The 13,271-nt window shown below is 49.0% G+C and overlaps 1 protein-coding gene and 1 pseudogene across 1 annotated transcript in view; one reads left to right on the forward strand and one right to left on the reverse strand.

The window, feature by feature from the left end:
- Window positions 1-13,271, reverse strand: part of LOC140898141 (olfactory receptor 6N1-like) — a 35,408-nt gene that overhangs the window by 15,680 nt on the left and 6,457 nt on the right.
- Window positions 1,149-2,199, forward strand: LOC140897472 (olfactory receptor 5B21-like; annotated as a pseudogene).

Raw genomic sequence — 13,271 nt, forward strand, 5'->3', positions numbered from 1 at the left:
TATTCTAGCACATGAAAAGATAGGAGTTGCCTTACCAAGTCGGGGGTCAGTGCTAACAAGCCAATTCAATTAAGGTGGAAGTGGCCTATTCTCAATAGTTGACAAGAAGGGGTGAATACCAAGGAAAGGAAAATTACTGTTGTCGTGCCAACAAAGCCAATGAAATCAAGGTGGCCCATTTCCAACAGTTGACAGGAAGGTGTGAGTATCAGCAGAGGGAAAATTACTTTTTGTAGCACTTGTCCTCCAATCTATATGTGGGAAATCAAAGTCTCCCTTAATCACACAATTCACAGTAGTATTTGTTTCCTTACAAACATTAACAAGAGGTCTCTATCCATATTGGATCCTGGTGGTCTCTAGCAGACTCCAAGATTATCCTGGGAGAACCTCCAGAAGCTTTCTTCCCCGAAGTGATTTTAGCCGAAACAGACTCTGTCTTATCAATTCCATCACTTCTAATTTCTTTAGTCTACCTCATCATTAATATACAATGCTGCTCCATCACCTTTGCCTTTATTTCTAGTCTTTCCTGAACAGCACATACCCATCCATACCTGTACTCCAGTCATGATTATTACTCTACCATGTTTCTGTTATCCCTATAATATCTGGTTTCACTTCCAGCACCAGTAGTTCTAGTTAACCCATTTTGTCACCCAGGCTCCTTGCGTTGGTGTACAAACATCTTATCTGGTGCTGCTTGGCTTCACCCACGTTCCTTGCCTGATCGGGTACAGTTATTCTTCTTCCAGTGTCACCTATCTGACTGGTATCAGCACTATCCTTCCTCTGAATGTCCATTCTCCGACCCACTGTGGCTCCTTTCTCCATTGCTGTATCCTTTCTGACTTGATTTTCCACCCTCTCAATCTTAGAATCAGGCATGGAGATTACCTGAGCATCTCCCCCAAGTTTCTAGTTTAAAACTCTTTTAATCAGTTGTGTCAACCTCCATCCCCAAATGGTCCCTTTTGGTCTTAAATCTAAGAATCAATTAATGAAAAAAGTTGGGGTATGGGGCAGAAGAAGGGCAAGTTAACTGGGTGACAGCTCTTTGGGGTGTGTAGGGAATCTCTCTGAAGTGAAGAAGTTTCTGTGTTGTGAGAGAATATAAATCCAGCTCTCAGTTTGCAGTGGGAACTCTTATGGAATCAAAAGATGGAAATCTATCTAATTTCATGGTCCAGCCAAATCTTTCGATGTTCATTACTTTTTCACGATCACAGGATGCAGCTCATGGAGAAAGGAGATGCGGAAAATCAAACAGATGTGACAGAATTCATCCTCCTGGGGTTTGGGGATCTCCCTGAACTGCAGATCCTTCTCTTTCTGGTTTTCCTAGTGATCTATATTGTGACCATGGCAGGGAACTTCCTCATCATTGCTCTAGTTGTGACTGATCAGCACCTTCACACCCCCATGTACTTCTTCCTGGGGAACTTGTCCTGCCTGGAGACCTGCTACACGTCTGCCTTCCTGCCGAGGGTGCTGGCCAGTCTCCTGACTGGGGACAGAACAATTTCTGTGGGGGGCTGCAAGACACAGTTTTTTTTCTTTTGTTTTCTAGCAACCACAGAGTGTTATCTCCTGGCAGTGATGTCTTATGATCGGTATTTAGCCATATGCAAACCACTGCACTATGGAACCTGTATGAATGGCAAGTTGTGCCTCCAGCTAGCAGCTGGGTGTTGGATAAGTGGATTTCTACCTTGTACAATAGTGATGTGTTTTATGTCACAATTAATTTTCTGTGGCCCCAGTGTAATGGACCATTTCTTTTGTGATCTCACCCCAATGCTAAAGCTCTCCTGCAGCGACACCAGCCAGATTATGCTGGTTCTTTACATATTTTCCTTCCCAGATGCAGTTACCCCATTTCTATTAACCTTGACATCCTATGTTTGTATCGTAAGCACCATCCTGAGAATCCCTTCCACCACCGGGAGGCAAAAGGCCTTTTCCACTTGCTTCTCTCACCTCATCGTGGTAACAATTTTCTATGGGACCATAATGATTGTCTACACACTACCGAAATCCAGCAACCTGAGAGCCCTGAACAAAGTGTTCTCTGTCTGCTACACAGTCCTGACTCCCCTGGCGAATCCCCTCATCTACAGCCTGAGAAACAGAGAGGTCAAGGAGGCCCTGAGAAAAGCTGCCAGGAAATGTCTGGCCCTCACACAGAAGTCAGACTAGTTGAATGAAATGAGGATCAATCAATCTGCTTTCTACTGTGAAAGAAGGAGGGTCTAAGTGGGCCCTGATACAGAAATGCAGTGTACAAGAGATGTGTGTGCTTGCGCACACACACACACACACACACACACATACATATAAATTTAAGAGTGATACAGATGGTTGGAATTTTGCAGGGGGAGGAGGGGAGAGAAGATTTTGACTTTTCATCAAAATAACTGAAACCTGAAAAATGAAAAAAAATTTGCTTTTTGGCAACTGACATCTGAAAACCTTCAGATGGAAACTGTAAAAAAAAAAAAAAAAAAAAAAGTCATGCACTGTTGTTGTGGCTGTGTTGGTCCCAGAATATTACAAAGACAAGCTGTGACTCTCTGTACCTCAAAATAGCACCCTGGACCCCCCTATTCACCACTGGGATAGGAGGATGCTGTGTTTGGTACAAAGTATGCCTTGGGAGGGATCATTTGAGAAGTCTGGATCTGCTGAACATTACTATCCTGTCGAATTGTGGGTACTATCATTGTATGTGATGTTATGAAGTATTGCTAAATGTGTTACTGAAATATAGTGAGGTTGGTTGATGGGCACAGCTGGCCTTTCAGTAACAACAAAGGGGCACCCATCGCTGGCCAGACAGGCGTTGATGGCCCATCAAGAAGAATCCACTCTCCCAGAAACTCCTCAGAGGGCAGGTACACAATGGGTACTGCCCGACCCCCGCCTCACAGCAAAGATCTTTCTAGCACCTGGAGAGAAAGTACAAGGAGGGTCAATGACATCACCACTTGGCCTCTCTCCTCCACCATCTCAACACCTGGAAGATCATCTGGAAGACAAAGACTTTGAACTGGGGAAGATTGGTCCCAGGCTGGGAAAGGATTCCAGCCTGTGTATAGAGAAATGTGAGCTTCCAGAAACTATTAGGGTGAGAAACTGTTTGATTCAAATGTTGCTTCATTTGTAGAATTTAGACTGCAAATTTATTAATATTTCTTATGTAACCAACTCTGATCTCTATGCCTGCTTCTTATAATCACTTAAAATCTATCTTTCTGTAGTTAATAAATCGGTTTTATATTTTACCTAAAACTGTGTGGTTTTGGTTGAAATGCTTGGGGAATCTCAGCTCAGCTTCACAAGGGCTGTTGCACATCTGCTTTCATTTGTTGGTGTGGCCAACTAATTAATGTGCTTGCACTGTCCAAGGGAGTCTTGAGAAGTGTAAGACGGTATGTTTCTAGGGTGCAAGGCTGGGGTGATTGACTGGTGCCTCTCTCTGTATAATTCATGACTGGCTTGGAAAACATTCATGCAATTTAACTGGGTGTGGGTCTCCACAAGCTGATGGCTGAGTAATCACAGCACCTGGAGGGGTTTGCTGCTTGTCACGGGCATAGTATTGTGAGAGACAGCCCAGGCTGGAGAGTTAAGGGGACACAGCGGTCCCACAGCTCCAGGTTGTACCCGGGGATCCCATCACACAAGGCCGGTGAGGTAGTATCTTTTATTGGACCATCTTCTGCTGGTGAGAGACTCAAGCTTAGACAGAAGAGCTCTTCTTCAGGACTTGGAAATACACTCAGTGTGTCAACTAAATACAAGGTGGAACATACTAAGTAGTTAACATATTTAACATAGTTAACATAAGTAGTTAACATATTTCAAGGGACTGCTATAGAGTGATCTCGGTGAAAAGTGTTCACCCAAAGGTAATACAGTGTTTGTCTTTTATCATTTTTCTGTGTCAGTTCATTTGAGAGCATAGTGATTGTCTGGTTTCACCCACATAGCTGTTGTCTGGGCATTTGATTCACTGGATGAGGTACACCACATGTCATGATAGGCACAGATAGGACCCATGGATCTTGAAAGGTGTGTTGGGGGAAGTATTGCTCATTGTAGCAGAGGAGATATGTCTGCTGCTTTTGCATCTGTTGTTCTGGCAGGGTCTGATGCGGCTTTGAGTTGGTGTGTCCTGATCTGTGGGGAACTTGCTTCTGATGGTGAGGTTGGAAAGGATGGAGGGTTGTCTGAAAGCCAGAAGTGGGGGTTCAGGAAAGATTTCTTTCAGAATGTGATCCCCATCGAGTGTGGATTGTAATTGTTTAATGATACTTTTCACAAAGCAATCACTCTACATCTGACCTCTCAGTCCTCATTCTCAAAAGAAATCTGCACAACCCTGTCAAAAGATGAGTCTGGGAACTTAAATTCATAATTTTGCAAGACACTAAAAATCATTAACTGAATAGAGACACTAGATTTATGGCTTATTACAACAAACTGTAACCAACTAACCCTCTCCCCCCCCCCCCCCCACACACACAGCTGCATTTCCCACCCTTCCTCTCATGACTGGGGGTGTGTGTGTCATAACCATAAGGGTAGCCTAAAATTCCTCCTTACCTGTAAGGAGGAATCTGGTTGGCACTTGACCAAAGGAACCAATGGGGACAAAAGATACTTTCAAATCTCGGGGGGGTGGGGGCCTTTGTTTTTTGTTCTTTGTTTCTGTGTTCCTTCGCTCTTAGGACTAAGAAGGACCGGACTTCGATCCATGTCCTCCAAACCACTCTCAACCAGTCTCTCAACTTGTGAATTTTCCCTTTGCTGGAGGGAGGTTTATCCCTGTTTTGTTGTAACTTTGAAACTAAGGCTCAAGGGGGTTCCTCTGTGTTTTGTTCACCTTTTGTTACCCTGTAAAGTTATCTTCCAACCTGATTTTACAGAGGGGATTTTTACCTTTTTTTAAAAAAATAAAATTCTTTTTTTAAGAACTGATTTTTTTTCAGTGTCCAAAGATCCAGGGATTTGGGTCTGTGTTCACTTTGTACCAATTGGTTAGGATATTGTTCTCAAGCCTCCTCAGGAAAGGGGGTGTAAGGGCTTGGGGGGATATTTTGGGGGAACAGAAACTCCAAGTGGTCCTTTCCCTGATTCTTTGTCTAAATCACTTGGTGGTGGCAGCATACTGTTCAAGGACAAGGTGGAATTTGTGCCTTGGGAAAGTTTTTAACCTAAGCTGGTAAAAATAAGCTTAGGGGGTCTTGCATGTGGGTCCCCACATCTGTACCCCAGAGTTCAGAGTGGGGAAGGAACCCTGACAGGTGTTAATCATAGAATATCAGGGTTGGAAGGGACCTCAGGAGGTCATCTAGTCCAACTCCCTGCTCAAAGCAGGACCAATCCCCGACTAAATGGGACATTTCAACTTGAATGGTCCCCTGAAATGTGTGTGAACTATTTATGATAAATTATCTGTTCCACCTTGTACTTAGCTGTGACACCGAGTACATTTCCCAGACTGAAGAAGAGTTCTGTGTAAGCATGAAGGCTTGTCTCTCCCACCAACAGAAGTTGGACCAATCAAAGGTAACACCTCACCCACCTTTTTTTTCCTCTCTCTCGCTCTCTCTCTCTCAAAAAAAATGTTCTGTTGTTTTCAGTTTTCTGTCAAAACCTTTGGAGGTGGTTTGCACTGTGCTCCTTTCTACTCAGCTGAGGAAAGAGAGAGGGGCCCAGACTCACAATCCCCGCCCCGCCCATGTGCACACACCTACCCTCCACCCTGCAAGACTCACACTTCCCCGTTAACCCACTGTTCCCTGGGGGAGAGGAGCTCCTAGATACATAGATTTTAAGGTGAAAAAAATCCATTCTGATCATTTTAGTCACATCTCCCGCATAGCAGAGGCTGGAGCTTTCCAGCCAGCGATTCCCCCCTCAGGCCCATCGCCCTAGGGGGCTGGTGAAGATACCCTTTGGGGGAGCTCAGGGAAATGGTCAGGCCCCACTCTCTGGTGTCGGGGTCGCTGTCTCTATCCCAGCCTGGTGTGGAGATGAGGCCCCAGCAAGGAGGGGAGGGAGGTTGGAGAGCCAGCCTGCCCCACGCTCACCCCACAGCAGCATCCTGTGGGGCTGGGCCCGCCTCCCTACTCTGGTCTGTTGGCTCTCCCCACTCTCAGATTTGCTGGGTGGCTCATTCCAATGAGTGGGGGCTCAGACCTCTGACCACCCCAAGGGGACAAGGAAGGGGAGGGCTAAGGAGGGGGGAAAAGGTCCCCGTCCCCTCATATGGTGAAGGTAGGATGCTGGTGCCAGGGTAAAGCGGTGAGGGGCCTGTGGGGGGTTCCGGGATGAGCCCCAGGGGACCGGAGCGACTGAAGAAGGGAGAGGGGGGTTGGTGTAGCCAGGAGCTGGGGGCATTCGGGCTGATGGGTAGGGTAGATGGACCGGGGTGTTGGGGGCCACAAAAGGGCCCTGGGGGGAGTCGGGGTGCTGGAGCAGTGGCAGGAGGGGCTGGGGTAAAGACAGAGGGAGGTGTGGGGAGGGAAGTGGTTTGAGGATGGTGGGGGATGGGGGCGTAGGGACGGTTTTCAGAGGTGGGTTTATTAGGCAATGGAGCTGGGGGGATGATGAGCAGCGGCGGGCGGAGGTCTGGGTGGGGTGAGGGGGTGCTGTCAGGGTGATGTTTTCTGAGGGTGTGTAGTTGGAGGGGTGTGCCATGAGGTGGATATATGTGGGGAGAAGGGGGTTGGTGTAGTGTGGTGGGTGGGGGATGTGGCAGAAGGAGGTTTTGTGGGGTTTGGGTTTCTCCGGGGGTGGGTGGATGTGTTTATTTGGGGATGGGGTAAAAGGGGTTGGATGGATTTAAACAGGAGCTGTGGGGAGGGTTGGGGGTTATATGGGGGTCTGTGGTGGGGGTGTTGGCTGGGAACTGCAGGAGGGTATTGGGGGGTCTATGGCAGAGGGTTGGTTGGGGGGCTATGGGAGAGGGTTGAGGGGCACTGTGGGAAGGGATTAATTGGGGGGTCTATGATGGGGGTTTGGAGGGGAAAGGGAAGGGCGGTGGGGGGCTGGGAGCACAGGCAGCCGTGTGGCAGTGCCGATGGCAGCAGCTGGCTGTGTCTGTCTCCTTCCCTCCTCTGCAGCCCCTTCCCCCTCCCCTCCCCTCCCTCCATCTTACTACTCACACCGGGGACAGGCCTGGCATGCTGGGCACGCTCAGGATGGACTCTGCCCGAAGCACCACACCGGGCCACGGGGACTCTCCCTGCTCATCCCTCTGCTGAGCAGCCAGCGGGCTCTCACCAAGCAGGAGGCTCGCTCAGATCTGGCAAGGGGTGAACCCCCTCTAGCCCGAGCCCACCCCGGCAACACCCCTGGCTTGTCCTGGAGCTAGAGAGGATCTTTTAGAAGGAGGCATCCAGCCCTGATTTAAAGACTGCAAATGACCCAGAAGCCACCACAGCCCTGGACAAACTGTTCCAATGGCCAATTGCCCTCACTGTTAAAAATGTGCCCCTTCTTTCTCACCCAAATTTGTCTCCCTTCTGCTGCCAGCCATTGGCTCTCATTTCGCCTTTGTCTGGGAGACTAAAGAGTCCCTGGCAACCATCAACGGAAGCTTTGCTCACCGTCTCCCTGTTCAGTAACATAGTTTGAGGTTCTTGAGTCTTTCACTGTAAGGTTGGTTTTCCAGATCCCCAAATCGTTCTTGGAGCACAGGTCAGCACCACCATGTTGTGCAATGGACACTTGACAAAATTACTGGACTTAGTGACAGACATTGCAGGAAGGATTATGTCTTTCAGTCATTCAACCCAGATTCCAATTGCCATGGACATTACAATTTTTACTACAGATACTTGTTTCCGTGTATGGACACGTTGCCTACCTCTGTCTTGGAGCAACTCTGAACCATTTACCAAGGGATGTGGTGGAGTTGCCATTATCTGGAGACTTTACAGGAAGGCTGGAGCCTCCTTCTAAAAGCTACACTCCAAGTAGGGTCATAATTGATTGACTTTCAATAATGAACATGCCTTTAGAGCAGGGGGACTGGATCCAGGGTCTCCCATGTCCTTGGGGAGTGCTGTAACCCCTGAGGCTCAGAGTTATGGGGCAGCTGTGTCTGATTCAAAGAGAGGGGCTGAGAGCCCCAGTCAGAAGTATGCACCTCCCTCCAGCCAGGATTTAGGTGCTGAACTTTTTGATCGGGCAGGTTTGGGACACACTCCTCTTAGCATCTCCCAGGAACTACCTTAGGCACCTGCCTGCAGAGCACGCTGGCTTTTGTGACTCCCAGTCTTAGTCCTGTCGCTCCCCATTCATTGTCCAGGGAGCCTGAGTACCTATCTCATCCATTGTGAACCCCAAGGATGTCCTTGCCGCTGACAAGCTAGGAGTTGCTCCACTCTAAGTTCCTGTGTGAATCATAGAAATGCAGGGTGGGAAGGAACCTTGAGAGGTCCTCACTGCCCAGGGCAAGATGACCTCAGTGCCCTGCTATTGACACAACCTAAATCAGTGGTTTTCAACCTGGGATCCGCACACTATGTCTAAGGTTTCCAAACGGGTTTGCACCTCCTTTCAAAATTTTTTAGAGGTCCGCAAATGAAAAAAAGCTTGAAAACCACTGACCTAAACGATTCTGTATTGAAACGGGTATTGACAGCAGTGAGATAGGATGTGAGAGTGGTCTGAGGCTTTAATGATGGGTAGGGAAAGTATAGGGTTAGTTGGTATCATGCATGTAACAGCGAAGGGATTGTTGTGACACAGGGGCCCCTTGGTGCCAACTGGCAAAGAGTTTGCTGTTTACAAGCAACTCCTGTCTCAGAACTGACAAACTCACTACAACTAATACATCTTTTTCAACGTGTTTATCCATAAAGGGTAGCATCCAAGGTGTCTACTGAAAGCTTGTAATGTACCGATACTCAATTATTGCGAAGTGTACATATAGGGAATAATGTAGCTATACTAAAAGTTTTGCCCTTATGGTCTTGGAGTAAGAGTTAGTCAGCAGGGAATTGTGTCTCGGTGATGGCCCATTTAACTGGAAGGGAGTTGTCATCCCTCCCTGGCTCATCTATTATGTAACGTTTCGCTCAATTGTCTACCAACCCAGAACAATCAACGGAAAGCCAAAGACACTATAAACATCAAAACCCCGTGGAAGCAAAAAAGACAAAATGACAGCAAGGGGACAGCCCTGTCTGGGAATAAAGACAAAAGACTGATTCCGTACATGACAGGAGAAAGAGACTGCACTCGTTCACTGAGGAGGTACCTGGCCGAGCAGGGGTACTTTATGAAAGACCAGGTCCTAGCTCCATGGGGCCTGCAATCCCTGTGACAGACTGAACTTTGGGGTGAGAATCTACTTTATTAGATAGGAAAGGTGACCATGAGTAAGCTTAGGCCCTAGTTTGTGCTTTATGATTTTGTTTTGTATGTAGCCATTTGCTTCTGTCACTCACACTTGTTTCTGTGTGAATCTCTGTTCTTTCTCAAATAAATTCCCTTTTGTTTTACTGTGACTGAACTCAAGTGCTGTGTGACAGAGGCCCGGGGGCGGAAAGGTGAAACTAAGGAACCCAGCGATCGGGGTGGATGCCAGAAGGGGACACTTTGAAGGAACTCAGGAGGTGGGGTGCATCGATTGTGAGGCTGCAGGGCTGGTGGAGACCAAAGGAGAGCATCTGAGCCGCCAGTTGTGTCCGGAGCTCTCACTCAGCCAGCACAGGCAGGACTCCCTCGTGCTGGAGGCAGGGGGTAACAAGGTGACTCCCAGCCCTGGGCACCCCGAGAAGCATCATAGTTGTAAAAGTCTGGTTACATTTTACAGGGCCTGGCTCAGTACTGAGGGCCAGGCAGCTGTAGATATACCCGTCCATTGCCGTAACAAGGCAGAGAGGCAGCGTGTGTATTATGGTCATGGGGGAGGGGCAGCACGCACTGAGGGCAGAGTTAAGGTGACTTGGGCTTTTACCTTACCTGAAGTTTGAGTTTTGCTGAATGCAATGGTATGGAAGGGCACAAGCTTTCCCCTTAGCCGCATGGTTGTTCTGTGATTCCGCAGTGTTCCTCCCCATACTTTGGTTATAGTGAAGTGGCTTTCAACCTTTATTCATTGCAGACTCCTGAAAAATTTCCAAGGAAGGTATGCACCCCTGTGGAAATCTTACGCAGACTACGGACCCCAAAGGGGTCTGTGGACCACAGGCTGAAAACCACTGGTTTAGTGCAATAGCAGTGCCTCGCAATGTTTGCAGTTGCTACCAGGACTGCCATGGCAAGTTTTAACACAATCTGCATAAGCATGTGAATTTTAGAGCACTTGGAGTCATCCACTTAACAAGAAGGGCTTCCCAACCTTGGCTAGGGCGGAGTTACCCTGGCACTCCATTACTGTATGAAGCAGGGGGAGAATGAAGGGGAGAGGATCCACCCATCTATCTGCAGCAGATTGGGCTCAGAGAGGTGGGAAGTGGCCCACTCATCTCCCTGAGAGGTTCTCAGCTGAAAGAGAACACGCAGGAGGGCTCAATACAGCCTGAAAGCACAGCTCTGAGGCACGTGAACTGCCCCTGTTCACTTTAGTGGGGGTTCCTCTCCCCCCACCCCAGGGCTGGAGAGTTTCTGGTGTGTCAAGCACCCCCCTTCTCAGCAGTGTGTCCTTGGTGCATGCCCCAAACCTGCCTGTTCTCAGCTCCCCCATCCAGAGGTGCAAGGGCTCCCCTGATCCTGGCCCACAGAAAGGCTAGCTCCACCTGAACCTGATTCAGGTAGGAGGAGACTAGAAGAAGGGGTCAGACCCCCATAGGCAGGCAGGGCCAAAAAAATACTGCAGAGCTGTGTGGGGACCATAAATTGGAGTGAGCAGGACATCTCTGTAAATGCGCATGAGCTAGCCCTGACCTTAGTACAGACACACACAGACTTTCACTGCCATTCAGCTGGTTGTGGACATCCAAATCCCCTCAGCACTTTTGAAATCTCAGCCTGATCTCCCTGGGAAGGGAGTGACTCAACGCAGGCACACCTCCTCCTAGCTGGTCTGGGAATCAGTTCTCTCCCCATCTGGTGCCCTCTTCCATGAGTTGCTCACTTTGTTACCCCTCCCTATAACTCAGGGTGCTCCCTTCTTGTGACTCAGCCCTCCGGCCAGGTTACTATGTGGCACCCCAGGGTAACGCAGTCCCAGCCAACAAGCTATCCATCTGCCTTCTCAGGCAGCTTCTGTCCCAACGCCAGGTCCTGGGCCACTTTGCCGGTGGAGGGACCCAGGCACTCTCTGACTTGCAAGCTAGGCCTGCTCAGTCTCAGACCTGGTTGCTGCAGCCCAGCGCTCTATCTCCTTGCCTTCCCCTGGGTTCACCCCTGGAGCTTCCTCCATGCCCCTTTGCTACGTCACTCCTCTAGATCTCTTATCAGACTCCCTGACTCAGGGCACAACTCCAGGGCTTCTTTATCCCCCTGGATCTCCTCCTTGTCCCAGACCAACTCCCTTTCTCTCCAAGGAACAACTGCAGACATCCTGCCTCCCAGCAGCTCATTCCTGCATGGGCTTCCTGGCTTGATAATGCTCGCCCAGCTCCTCCCACAGCTGGGCTTCACCTGCCATTAGGCCCTATCAAGCCCTGGTTTCCCTCCAGGTGCAGCATCGAAGGTTAATTGGCCCCTCCCAGCCCACATTAACCCACTCAGGGCTTGTGTGGGGTGGACACCCCATCACACCCACATACCCAGTGCAATTTTCTTGAGCTCAAAGTCCTTACAAGAAAGAGAAGCATGGCTAACCCGCTTTTGCAGATGGGGAAACTGAGGCACGGAGGAGTCATGTGATTTGCTCAGGGTCACCCAGCTGGTCAGTGGTAGGCATGGAAATAGACAGCAGGCTCCCAGCTCCTGCCTCCCAGGATATAAACACCAAGTTAGTGAAGAAAATGATAGAGCCCAGGATTGTCAAAGGGCCTCACGGGGGCCAGCTGAAATTCCAGGGGAGCTGGGCCTCTATAACCCTCTCAAAGCCCTTTGAAAATCCAACCCTAATAGAGGGGATATTATGTCAATGTTTGGGTTTTTTTTTTTTTTTTGCATGTGTTTATTCTCCTTGACATGAGACAGGAGAGATTCTCTTGCCGTGAGCACCCTGACAGTGCTATGAACTAAGGTGAATGGACGTTAACTAACAGAGATACATGTGTGATTAATTCAAAAGTTGATGTGGGAACATGCAGGTTTTGGAGGGGGGGGGGGGTTCCCCAAGGTCAGACGGGCAGAGAGCCTGGGTTTTTTTTGCCTTCCTCTGCAGTGCGGGGCAGGGGTCACTTGCTGGCTTGAACTAGTGTAAATGGTGGATTGTCTGTCACTTGAGGTCTTTAAATCAAGATTTGAGGACTTCAGTAACTCAGCCAGAGGTTGGGGGTCTATTCCAGGAGTGGGTGAGGTTCTGTGGCCTGCGATGTGCAGGAGGGCAGACCAGATGATCATGATGGTCCCTACTAGCCTTAAAGTTAACGTGATCTCCAGGGGGAAGACAGAAGCAGCACCCAGCAAAGCCCCCCTCAGCTGCAAGGGGTGCTGCAGGAGGCGATGGTGACCTGCTGTATAGCCTGGATCCATTTCATTTGAAACACATTAATTTCACTGACGCTCTGCTTAGGACAAAAATATTTTAAAAAAACAAACAGAAAAACAAACCAACCCAAAAGGCTGCTTCATTCTGTGCTCATTAAAACCATTCCTGTTAGCAAAGCTCCTTCTAAAAAGAACTCTCTCCAATGAGCCTTGCAGCGTCTGTGAGTGTACCGAGACCGACAGGAGGACGCGCTGATCATTAGAACTTCGCTTATCTTAATGAGGACTCGGAGAAGGGCTCAGCCCAGCACAGGGCTGGGCCCGGCCTGGAGAGCTGACAACTCTCTCGAGGAATTACGGGCCAGCAGCAGAAACAAAGTTACTCGTTGCTTTAATGGGTCCCGCCGCGGGCCATTAGAATGGCAACACTGCCGGGAAATGCCAGTCTCGGTGGCAGTCTCGTGGGGACTGATTAGAACAGAAACTCAGAGGCATTGATTAAAGTTAGACAAAGGAAGGGACAGGCCTGTTCCTATGCAGATAGCCCTGATGGGTAAAGCCAAAGAAATCAAGCCATTCATTCCCAGTGCCTGTGACAGGTGATCCCCCCCTTCGTAAATTCCATCAGACCCTCAGGTAGTAAGGGAATGTGAGGGGCTTGCTGGGGGGTGGGGGGGTGCAGTGAAACAGACATGTAAACA

The sequence above is a fragment of the Lepidochelys kempii genome, chromosome 14 (genome assembly GCF_965140265.1).
Source record: "Lepidochelys kempii isolate rLepKem1 chromosome 14, rLepKem1.hap2, whole genome shotgun sequence".
Classification (NCBI taxonomy): Eukaryota; Metazoa; Chordata; order Testudines; family Cheloniidae; genus Lepidochelys; species Lepidochelys kempii.